The following is a 12,165-nucleotide window of genomic DNA, read 5'->3' as shown; positions in this document are numbered from 1 at the left end:
ATTGTTGTTTCCTTGCTTTTAATTCAGAGAAAAACTCTGATTTGGATTTTCTCTGTTCTCTTTGCCACAGCCCATCCCAGCAGCAGCTGAAGCAGCTGACTGTCACAACACTGAATAACACTTTAGGAGGAATTTCAGAGGTCAGTAAAGCTCCAGTTTCAACATCAGTTAATTAATCATAGTTAATCATAAATGTTAACCTGGCTGGCACACATGTTAATGTTAGCCATTTAAATATTAGCAGTTAGCTGAGGCCACAAGAAGAAGAGGCCCTAGAAGAACAATGGATGATAAGATTAGATTTCCAAGACTAGGCAGAGACGTGTTTTCCTTTACTGTCTCTTACAGAGGAGGGAGCAGATACCAGACGAGGTCACGGAGGTACGGGGAGGATTCGCAGCAGACAGCAAGACTGCCACGTCCATGCGAGAGAGCGATGGCTACGATAATCTCTGTTTTTAAGATAAGATAAGATAAGATAGAACTTTATTAATCCCTCGGGTGGGTTCCTCTGGGAAATTCGACTTCCAAAAAGCACAGCAACAACCGAAGTTACAGTTACAGAATTGTTTTATATATATATATATATATATATATATACATACACACACACACACACACACACACACACACACACATATAAATACAGAGACAAATATAAGTAAAATATACAAAGGGGATAAATAGAATAAATAGGAATAAAAAATAAAATAAAAATACAATGTCTCCCTATATAATGTTGTACAGCCCATGTGAGGGTTATCCTCTCTGTGAACCAGATGCTTGATTTCACACAGAGGTCCACCAACTGAATTTGATCAGTTATGGAACGATTTACCTCGACAGGCTCCTTCACTCGCTGCTTTTAAACCTCCTTTAAAACACACTTTTACTCCCTGACCTTTGACCCAGTGTGACATGTTGACTCACTACCTCAGACAGCTTAAAAATAGTCTTTTTGTTTTTTGGTGCTGCCTAAAAGAACCGTGAAATATCTGTCCTATATACAGTTATGTTCATATATTTTTGTGCTACATCAGGAAACTCAAAAACATAGTTTTTAATATTTTAATCCTTATTTTTAAAACTTTTTTTGTCATTTTTCTGAATAACACTTTAGGAGGAACGTCTTGATGCATTCTCAATCATCCAGGAAAGTAAATCTCCAAAAGTTGATTCTCTTCATCTGGACGTAGCGTAAATGTGTCCCAGCTGGACTTTTGTCAAAGCTGGAAAGGCTCCTAAAGAAAGTTCCAGTCGATCCAGGAGAGAAGGACAACCGCTGCCTAAGAGAAAACCTGTAGCTATCCCATATGTGTCAGGAGTGTCGGAGCAGCTGAGTCGCATTTTTTCTAAACACCGGGTCTCTGTGGCTTTTAAACCCCAAAACACGCTGCGCCAAAAACTGGTCCACCCCAAGGATCGGGTCCCCCGACACAGAGTAACATAGTGTACGCTGTTAAGTGCAGGACGATTGGCAGGATTTATACATCGGGGAAACCAAACAACCTCTGGCTACAACACAGAAGAGCTACCTCGTCAGGCCAGGACTCTGCAGTCTATTTACACCTACAGGCCAGTGGACACTCTTTCAATGATGAGGATGTAACATCCCGGACAGGGAGGAACGCTGGTTTGAAGGCGGAGTCAAGGAGGCCATTTACGTGAAAAGGGAAAGACCATCTCTGAATTGAGGAGGGGCCTAAGGGTACATCTGTCACCATCTTACATGCTGTGATTGCAGCCATTCCCCAACTCTCTGTGAATGGTACTCATGACCATTGATCAGTGGTTGTTGATCAATGGTCATGAGAATTGCATAATTAAGATTAAGGAACTGACCTCACAGCCCATTGTTCCTTCAGTGGGCTGGTTTCAGTCATCATGCAAATGTCCTGTTTATAAGATTGAATCCTGCAGTCAGCTGAGACTGAAGGAGTCACCTGGATGAGAGACGAAATGTTTCTCCCACAAAACGCTACGTCCAGATGAACAGAATCAACTTTTGGAGAAAGAAGTTGAATCAGTATTTCTGCTTTAAGAGGGTATTTTAACACAAACATCAGTCCTTCTACTTAAGTATGTTTGACACTTTGTTTACACCTAAATTAACTTTACTGTTAACGAGTTTTCATGTTTCTGTAATCCACCAGTGTGCTCATGCTTTTTTAATTGAAAACATATTTTTAATGATCAAATATAATTATGTTTGTTATTTGTGGATTTTAAATGTCCTTGACAGAGACAGATGATGATCATTATCCTGCACTGTGCTCTCAGGTTTGGTCGAGCTAGCACAAAGAATGGCTATGTTGAACTTCCTCCTGGGATCTACACTAAGAAGTGAGTCCAACATTAGCAGGGTCTCTTTCCTTTATCTGGATTCACTTTAGCATTCACAGTCACGTGAAGCTTGTTATTAACTCGATAAGTCAACCCAGGGTTTCAGCTGAGCGCTCACATGAAACACATGGTGTTGGCAGCATCTGATCAATCATATTCATGGAGACGTGTATCAGCAACAGAGCAGCTGAGTTTGCAGAAGGAAGTCAAACTAAACCACAGGAACAATATGAGGAGATTACACACATAATAAAATACTAGCAGTAACACAGCTGCTGCAGACAAATCAGTCGTGTGATCGTGTGTGAGAGGAGAAGGACTGTAAAGGAGTTTGGTGTTAAAAGCTCTGTATGAATGTGGGAGACTTTGAAGGGCTTTAAAAAGGCCAATATAAAATAAAAGGCAGCAAAATTGCTGAGTGTGAAAGTCACCAGACTTATCAGAGCTCTGTGATTAAGACCTGTAAGAACACCTGTTTGTACTTGTTGGCATTATATCAAACACACACGTATATTAAGCCTTTGTTTGAACTCTGGTTGAATTTGTTACTTTCAGACTGTGAAACATCACAGAGGCTGCAGCTGCAGATCTTTTATTCACCTGGAAATTTACTTTAAATGTTAGATGGAAAATGTGTTGCTCAGTTTCACCAAAGTAAGAACAAGAATCCATAAACCTTCATAAAGACAAACATCTCCCAGAACATTGAGCTGCTGAAGTGTCACTGAAGGGACAAACTATTTGTCCTCCTCCATCCAGCAACACCTGAAACACCTGAGTGGAAGCTCCTCCCTACACTGTGTTTGAAGCAAAGCACAAAGGAGACACCTGCTGGAGCAGCTGGAGTCCTACAGACACTCAGCCTCTTCACTACACAAACACCTCCTACAACATCCACTCTTTCCACTCTGACTGCTGTGTTTGTGGAAACACTCCAACACACACCGCTTCACATACCAACATAGAAATGTGTGAAAAAGAGCTGAGCTGATATTAAACATGAGGATTTATTCAAAAATACAGAGTCAGGAACAACATCTAGACACACATTACCTCTCAGCAGCAGAAGAACAGCCTTTAAAGTTTATAAAAGCACCCTTCGACACGTTGCTCTTTAAAGAAACACAGCTGGGTTCAGGTCCAGGAGATTCTGGCCTCTTATTGATCCTAAAAGAAAAACAATAAATGTCACAGCTTCATGAGACAGGAAGGAAAACTGGAAATATTAAATTAAAGACATGATGAACAATCTCATAAAAATAATGTACTTACTCTTTGTCACATAACAGTCTTTTGTTAAAGTTTACAACAGCATCCTTCGAGTCGTTGCTCTTTAAGGAAACACAGCTGGGTTCAGGTCCAGGCTCTGGATTAGTTTCAGGGTTATGTCCAGCTGAGCCTGGTACGCCCCACAGCTCTGGGCTTTAAAACAACACACACAGAGGTATGAGTGTGAATAATGATGGAGCAGTGATGTGAGTGCTGAGCTGTGACATGGAGAAGAGTCATGGACAGTTAGAGATGGTCATCTCACCTCTGAGCTTTGGTCTGGCTCTCATGTTCCCCACACAGAGTGCTTTTAGAGGGAGGGACTCCCTCCTCTCTGTCCTCACACTGATCCATGCTGCTGAAAACATCCAGATGAACAGAATCAACTTTTTGGGGATTTACTGGATGATTGAGCATCAAGACACTTTTTAATATTTTACTAATTTCTGAAGCTTTTTACAAACTTTGTTCAAATTGGTCTGCTGTCATTTTATTGTTGACAAAAAGAGATTTTGAGTTTGAGTGTTGACGTTTCCATGTGGGACTGTTGCTGCAACACCAGGATGTTACTACAGAATACACTTTATATTGTGAGCACTTGGATGTTAGTCCAGTGGTCCTAAACTGACACACCTGCACCTGGATTCATTCTGACCAGATTTTAGCCCAACAGTGTTTCATACTTAATACATCAGACACAAACTCTGCAGCTGTCATTGTCATCAACTGCTACTATGTAAGGAGTTGTTTTGATCGAAACTATATGTGACGTAGCAGAAATATATATACACATGCAGCTTGTGATTTTTTTTTCAGAGCTGTGGGTGCATGATAGCGCCTAACAGTTCTCCGTTCCCGGGAATGTAAAATAAAGATCATTTTTTGAGTTTGACCACTTTGAGCCCAGTTTTTCTTCGCCGCCAAAAGAATGCAAAGAACTGAATTTAATAAGACGATCAACTGCGCCACAACATTCACGAAAGCGAAAGTAAAAGCGACGGAAGGAAACGCCCAGAGAGGCGTTTGAGGGACGGTCAGAGTCAGGAACCTCAGAAACGCATCAGGCTGGAGTTTAATTCTGTTTTCATCTTTAGAAACATCTGGAAATAGTTATAAAAACGCTGCGTAATAAAGAAAAATAGTGTAGATTAGTTTGAGTTGTGTTTAGCTGAGCTGTGTCTTTAATCTGAAGTTCATTTTGTGGAGGAGCAGCAAGACTTTCAGTGTTACTCTCAGAGAAAGCCTCCCAAATGCCTGTTGTCTTAATAGTGGAATTATCTGGAAAATGAACCAGTTCTTATGAGCTGCTTTTCTGTATGAGCAGTCAAAGCATTTTATACAGCGTGCTTCATTCACACAAGCACTTCTTTTTCTAACAATGACACTATGATGGATGCATCGGAGAGCAAGTCGGGGTTCCACATCTTGCCCAAGGATACCGTGGCGTGCAGACTGGAGCAGCCAGGGATCAAACCTCCAACCTTCCAGTTAGTAATTCTACCTGCTGAGCTACAGTCTGTACTTCCTGAACATCACACCCTCCTTTTGTTTCTTTATTTCCAGTAGCAACCAGGACCATAATGAACCCTGACTCCAACAGACACTCAGGATCCACCTGCCCAGTAAGTCACCCGCTAACTGCAACTATCAGAGCCCTGACCTTCTGCAGAGACGAGTCACACTGAACACAGCAAGTGTCCCTGCTCTCAGATACAAAATCTGCCTTTAAAAGTTCAGAGTAATGAAATCAGCAGTTCTGATTCTAGAATCTGTAGTCTCACACACATGTGCAGAGCACTTTTGTTGTTTTGGTTCACATCAGGTGATATTCTGCTGCAAACAACTAATGAGAACATTTTATGAAAGCTTTGAGTGTCCATCAGGATCCTGTAGAAACAGCTTCCATGTCAAAGATCAATATTCTGAATTCTGTTTTGAAAGAAAAAGATTTCTAGAAAATTCTCTAAAGAATTCACCATCTGTTTTGTTTTCTAAAACAGATGGTGTTTTAGAAGCTACCTGGTTTCTCCACCGGTATTTCTTTATTTTTTTTAAGGAGGTCTGGTTTCCCCACCAGTTTTTTAATTATTCTAAGGAGGTCTGGTTTCTTCGCCAGTTTTTAAGGAGGGTTAAGGATGGTTGCTCCACCGAAAGGAGGTTTTTCCTCTGCCGCTGAGGGCGTTGAGTGTTTGGTTTATCCACCAATATGTAAGGAGGATAGAGCTCTCATTGGTGGGTAAACGCACGTGTGAGCGAGTGCGGGCCAGACGTGGTCTGTGTGAGTGTGACTGATTGTTGTCTTGTAATGGGGAATAAACTGGGTAATTCTGCCTTGAAAGGGGATGGAATACATTGCAAAGTATTCACTGGGCAGCACGTAGTATGTAGATCATTGAAGGAAGAAAGTAATGAATTTGTGCACAAAGCAGATGGAACAGTGAGTGTGACTGTGTCTGACGTCACTGTGTGTGTGAGACACAGAGAGGTGTGAAAGACAAACATCCAAACTCAGCCTGCAGTTCTGTTCTGTGATTCTACATTTGACTATCCGTTGAGTTTGGTGTGCACTTCTGCTTTGTTCAGATGCATTTAGATACATCACCTCCACTCTGGGTGGCTGTAGCTCAGGTGGCAGAGCAGGTCAGCCACTAATCAGAAGGTTGGTGGTTCGATCCCAGGCTGCACCCTGGCTGCATGCCAAATATCCTTGGGCAAGATACTAACCCCGTGTTTGCCTACTGGTGGTGGTCAGAGGGCCCGGTGGCGCCTGTGTCCGGCAGCCTCGCCTCTGTCAGTGCGCCCCAGGGCAGCTGTGGCTACAATGTAGCTTGCTATCGCCAGTGTGTGAATGTGTGTGTGAATGGGTGGATGACTGAATGTAGTGTAAAGCGCTTTGGGGTCCTATGGACTAGAAAAGCGCTATACAAATGCAGGCCATTTACCATCTCCTGTCTTTCCTTCTCTACCATTGCCTCCTAACTGCGGATGGGCACCGGTATCTGATGTCATTATCGCACCGGGTCTGACATAAACGGTAGTAACCAGACTGAAAAGCAGTGCACATTTTGGTGCTTTTTTTCCTGAGATGTCATACACTTTGGATTCTAGCCAATCATTTTACCTTTCCAAGGATAGTAGGCGGGCCCCGGTACGTATGTTCTTTTAGAGCAGAGCGACAGATTAAAAATGCCCAAGGCCAAGCGGTCAAAGTCTGGCTGTACTTCACAGCAAAAGATGCAAACTCAGCAGCCTGCAACAAGTGCTTTAAGCTGATACTGTGCAAAGGAGGTAACACCTCGAATCTGGTGAAACAGGGAGGCTGTAGCTCAGGAGGTAGAGCTGGTCACCTACTGGTCGGAAGGCTGATGGTTCGATCCCAGGCTCCTCGTGCCAAGTATCCTTGGGCAAGATACTAACCCCAACTTGCTCTCCACATTCGGAGTGTGAATGTACTTAGAAAGCACTGAGTACAGATAAAGTGCTGGTGTGATTGGGTGAATGTGGCATGTTGAGTACTCTGGGAGAGTAGAAAAGCGCTATATAAGAATCAGTCTGTTTACCATGAAACACCCGGCGACGCATAGTGTTTTTTTTTTAAAGCCGAGAAATGCACCGTATTTGATAGCTTCCTGCAAGACCTCACACCGAGCACAACTACTGCGGGTGTGGTGCCTGTTATCGGACACGGAGTTAGCAACATCCCCCAAGAACCTGAAGAGGAGAGTCCTGGCCCCTAGCCCTGCCAGAGGAGCAGAAATGATGAGGATGATGACGGCAGCAGCAGCCGTTCTTCTCTGCGTGTGTAGCTTAATGTTGTTTGTGTGTAATTTACGTTGAGTAGGCTAACCACGTTATTACATTAATGTAAGGTGAACAAGCAAACACCGTTGTAGTTACATGCTGCTGTCTTCTTGTTTGATAGAGTGATACCATATATGCCCTATAGCTGCACAAAAGGCTAACATTGTTATCTTTTTACAAAAAAAACAACAAAACATGAGCGGTTTCAGGACAAAGTTTGTGTTCTCCATTCTTTAAGCACCGGTTCCAACCAAAGGAGGTATCTTGTATCAACAGAAAAGGCTAACTTGGTTATCATTTTGCAGAAAAAAAGAGACTGCTAAAAATAAAAACATGAGAGGTTTTTGGACAAAGTTTGTGTTCTCCATTCTTTAATCACTGATTCGAGCACCGATTAAGCACAGGCACTGTTTCAAAAGTACCGGTTTGGCACCGGTATCGGATAAAACCTAAACGATACCCATCCCTACTCCTAACATGCCTCCTTCCTCCTCTTCCTTTTCTTTCAGCCATCAGTAGCATGACAGTCTTATTCATTATGAGCCACACATTTTATTTGGTAAAGCTTTAGTTCAGAAGGCCCTTACTAATGCAACACTCCCCATTTACCCAGGCTGCCACTTGGAGTACACTGGCTTGTGGCCCCTTGTGCCAGCATTAGTGCTTTCCTCCTTTCTGCTGCTCACAATTCACCGATCACACTTTGACTATTACCATTAAAGGCTGCAGAACCTGCGTCTGAAGCCTCTGGTTTAAAAGAGTTCAAATAAATAATCCAGCTATAGTTGTCAGTATTTCCACTGCTGCACAGGAAAAAACTTTATTATAAAATAAATAATAAGAAATAAACTTTATTTTTCAAACACAAGCTTTACACAACTTGTACGTTCACACAAGCACTTTTTCCATGTGTCTAAGTGTTTCCTGTCGAACATTCACCAGGACACCATGCAGACTGGCATTAAACCACCAACCTTCTGGTTAGCAGGTGACCTGCTCGACCACCTGAGTTCCAGCCACCTCATCAAAGTGACCAATCACATTAGAATCCTGTCCTGCTTTGGGCTCCGCCTCCAAACCATCCAAAGCGGGTTTATTTGCACCATGTATGCAGGTAAACTTAAACATCCATTCAGCTGCTTCAGAAGGAAAATGTCAGCTTGTGGTTTCAGTCACAGGAAACTCACAGGTTAGAGTCCAGCCAGAGGGCTGCTGTTGTTTATCTGTAAAGTCTTTACATTTACAGAAATAAATAATTATGTGGACACATCTGGATCATCAGCAAACATGAAACCAGGTGACCACCAGGACCAAGCTGACTGCTGACACAGAGTTCATACTCTAACTGCTAGCTGCTCTGCTAGCTAAGTTAACTGATGTTAAAGGTCAGAGTAAAGAAATGACGTGATGCTGCTGGGAGTGACACCACAGACTAGCAGCATTTAGTTACTCAGCATATAATGCAGTTAATCTGAAATCTCTTTTTCTCTCTGAAACAAAGTGACAGCAGACTGAGTCAAAGACAGAAACCTTATTGAAACACCAAATATTCCCCGGCTTCACTTCCTGATCCAGGATTCAAAGAGGACGTTGCACTTACTCAGCTTCTTCCCATGAACGTCTTCCCTCTGCAGCTCTGCTGTCTGGACCAGGTCTGTGTAGAAACAGAGACAATCTTCTGCTTCATCAGTCCTCTGTGTCTGCAGGCTGAAGTCACATTAAACACTTCACACCAGCAAAGAGTCTGAAGCTCAAAGGTCAGCTGCTGCACCTTGTGTGATATTGTTTGATCAATAATTAACCTGCAGCAGGTTTCTGCTCCAACTCCGACACACTGAACAACCCTGAGAACAAATCAGAGGATGTGGGTGTGTCTGCAAGCTTCAATAGTATTAAACACCTCACACCAGCAATGAGTCTGAAGCTCGCAGGTCAAAGGTCAGCTGCTGCACCTTGTGTGATATTGTTTGATCAATAATTAACCTGCAGCAGGTTTCTGCTCCAACTCCAACACACTGAACAACCCTGAGAACAAATTAGAGGATGTGGGTGTGTCTGCAAGCTTCAATAGTAAACACCTCACACCAGCAATGAGTCTGAAGCTCGCAGGTCAAAGGTCAGCTGCCACACTGTATATAATATTTCAATATGTATACAACCTGACTGTGGGTGTGTGTGCAGCCATAAACAGTTTAAACATTAAACACTGAACCATAAAAGAAGCTTAAGCTGCAGCTCACAGGTCAAAGCTCAGCTGCTGCAGCCAGTTATGACTTTACATAAATCATCATGTTTTCCCTCTCAGCACTTGGGCTGTTTTGACTCAGCTACACTATGGCAAATGGCCAATGGTTCCACAGCTGTTCTTGTTGTGTTAGGGCTGAAAAGCCCGACTTGTTCTCCTCTGCAGGTCATCAAATGCACCACAGAAGTTTGTATTTGCAGAAGCCTGTGTATGTTTGATGGCTTTATTATTCTCTGTTCAAAGACAATAAATGTGGAAAATGTCTCATGTAGTATCAGCGTCATTTAAAAATGACTGCAAACATTTAGAGAACATGTGCTGCTGTTTGTCCTTGTAACAGGGCGGCCCTTAGCGGCTGGAAACACAGTGAGACAGACCAAGGCAAGTGTAGTGGAACAAAGTATTTATTTGCTATATGGCTCTCCTTACAACAATTAACTTGTCGAGCTTCTTCACAGCACAAAAAATCCACCTCTAATGACAACTGGCAGCCTTAAATATGTTCAGCTGTCACAGACTTAACCATTATTCCACTCTCAGGTAAATTCTTAAATCCCAACCTTCCACCACAGTATACAATATATTAATTAGAATAAATAAATACATAAATACATTTCCACATTTACATATTAATAAATATTTCACACTTAATCTTACACCAAACCCAATATTATAAAAACCCAGAAACCCAAGCACAAAAAGATTCACCACACTCTCTTTACCAATGGTCTCTCCCGGAACCTTTAAATGGTGTCTGGACCCCAGGGGAAACATTTGCCCAAACACCTTGAAGAGGACACAGGCAAGAAAGGTGAGTAATCATTAACTTACAAACACTTATTTGCACCACTTTTATCCCTAGATTTCACACACACGTTTGCATTAGTTTTCCTTACTGGTAAACCTTAATCACAATCTCAATCACCATTCTTCTCTCCTGACAGACAACCACCACATTCCTTGATGAGGAGCAGCTGTGCAGGATCTGAAATAAGGCTACCAACTGATTTTAAAATTCCCAATAAATAGTCAATAAATATTTAAACTTCTTGTGTGCAAATCCATGCTTAAAGTGCAATGCTCATAAATTGCTTGATAAGGTGCTTTTAATAAAGTGAAAGGTGTGCTCTAAAGTGCTATACATATAATATAAATAAATACAGTCAAGTCTGTCCCGTATTCAGTAAGTGAAAATGAAATGAACAATAAAAGGTGAATCAAATGGACCATTACGGCAAGGCTGGGATGGTCAATTTGGTAAAGTAAATCCGTTGGGCATCTTTCTTTGCCTTTAGACAATAATTCTGATGGCAAAAGAGCCAAACGGGACAGGCACAAAAAAAAAAAATACAGTAAGGGAGTCCTCTTCCTTACATTTCCTCCTCCCTCTCTTGAGCGCGAAGTGCTTCAGTCCTCTGTCATCCTAGATAAACAATCAGCAACCACATTTGACTTCCCTGGCCTATACTGGACCGTAAAGTCATAAAGCTGCAAAGACAAGTACCATCCTGCAATGCGGGCATTTGCATCCCTCATGCGGTTCAACCACTGGAGGGGACGATGATCAGTCTCCAGAGTGAAGTGACGTCCCAGAAGATAATACCTCAAGGCCTCAATAGCCCATTTCATGGCCAAGCACTCTTTCTCCACCGTCGAATACCTCGTCTTCCTGTCGAGTAGTTTCCGACTCAGAAACACCACAGGCCTTCTTTCACCATCCACCTCTTGCTGAAGGACAGCACCAAGGCCAACTCCTGAAGCATCAGTTTGCAAGATGAATGGCTTGTTGAAGTCTGGACTGTGTAGAACTGGATGTGTGCAAACTGCTTCCTTGAGGTCTCTGAATGCTTGCTCACAGTCTTCTGTCCAACGCACTTTGTTGGGGGCTGAGCCTTTTGTGAGGTCATTCAGTACAGTGGATCGCTCTGCAAAAGAAGGTATGAATTTCCGGTACCAGCCTACTAGACCCAGAAAACCTCTCACCTTCCTTTTTGTTGTCGGAACTGGGAAGGACTGAATTGCTTCAATCTTTCCAACCTGCGGCTTTATCTTCCCAGAGCCAACTACAAAGCCCAAGTACTCCACTTCTCTCTTGGCTATGGAGCACTTCTTGGGATTGATAGTCAGTCCAGCCATTCTGATGGAGTGTTACACCTTCTGTAGGTGAATGACATGCTCTTCCCAGGACTGGCTGTTCACCACCACGTCATCCAGATATGCTGCAGAGAATGCTGACACATCTCTCAGTACATGGTCCATTAATCGTTGGAATGTCGCTGGTGCACCTTGAAGCCCAAATGGCATGACTTTAAATTGGTACATACCAAAAGGAGTTTTGAAGGCTGTCAGCTCTCTCGCTTCTGGTGCCAAAGCCACTTGCCAGTATCCTTTACACATTGCTCAAACTCTTATAGCCTCTGGTGCCTCCACCTTATCATAAAAGCCTAAACATTCACATCCTTTCTCTCACACGGCGCCTAAGCTACGACCTTGGCTCCCCGTTTATC

The 12,165-nt window shown here is 42.7% G+C and overlaps 1 protein-coding gene across 2 annotated transcripts in view; it reads right to left on the bottom strand.

Annotated features, from left to right (window-relative positions):
• Nucleotides 1-12,165, bottom strand: part of LOC143416816 (protein NLRC3-like) — a 250,861-nt gene that overhangs the window by 143,635 nt on the left and 95,061 nt on the right. The window lies entirely within an intron of this gene.

The sequence above is a fragment of the Maylandia zebra genome, linkage group LG3 (assembly GCF_041146795.1).
Source record: "Maylandia zebra isolate NMK-2024a linkage group LG3, Mzebra_GT3a, whole genome shotgun sequence".
In the NCBI taxonomy this organism is placed as follows: Eukaryota; Metazoa; Chordata; class Actinopteri; order Cichliformes; family Cichlidae; genus Maylandia; species Maylandia zebra.
This window is presented reverse-complemented; position numbering and strand designations above follow the sequence as displayed.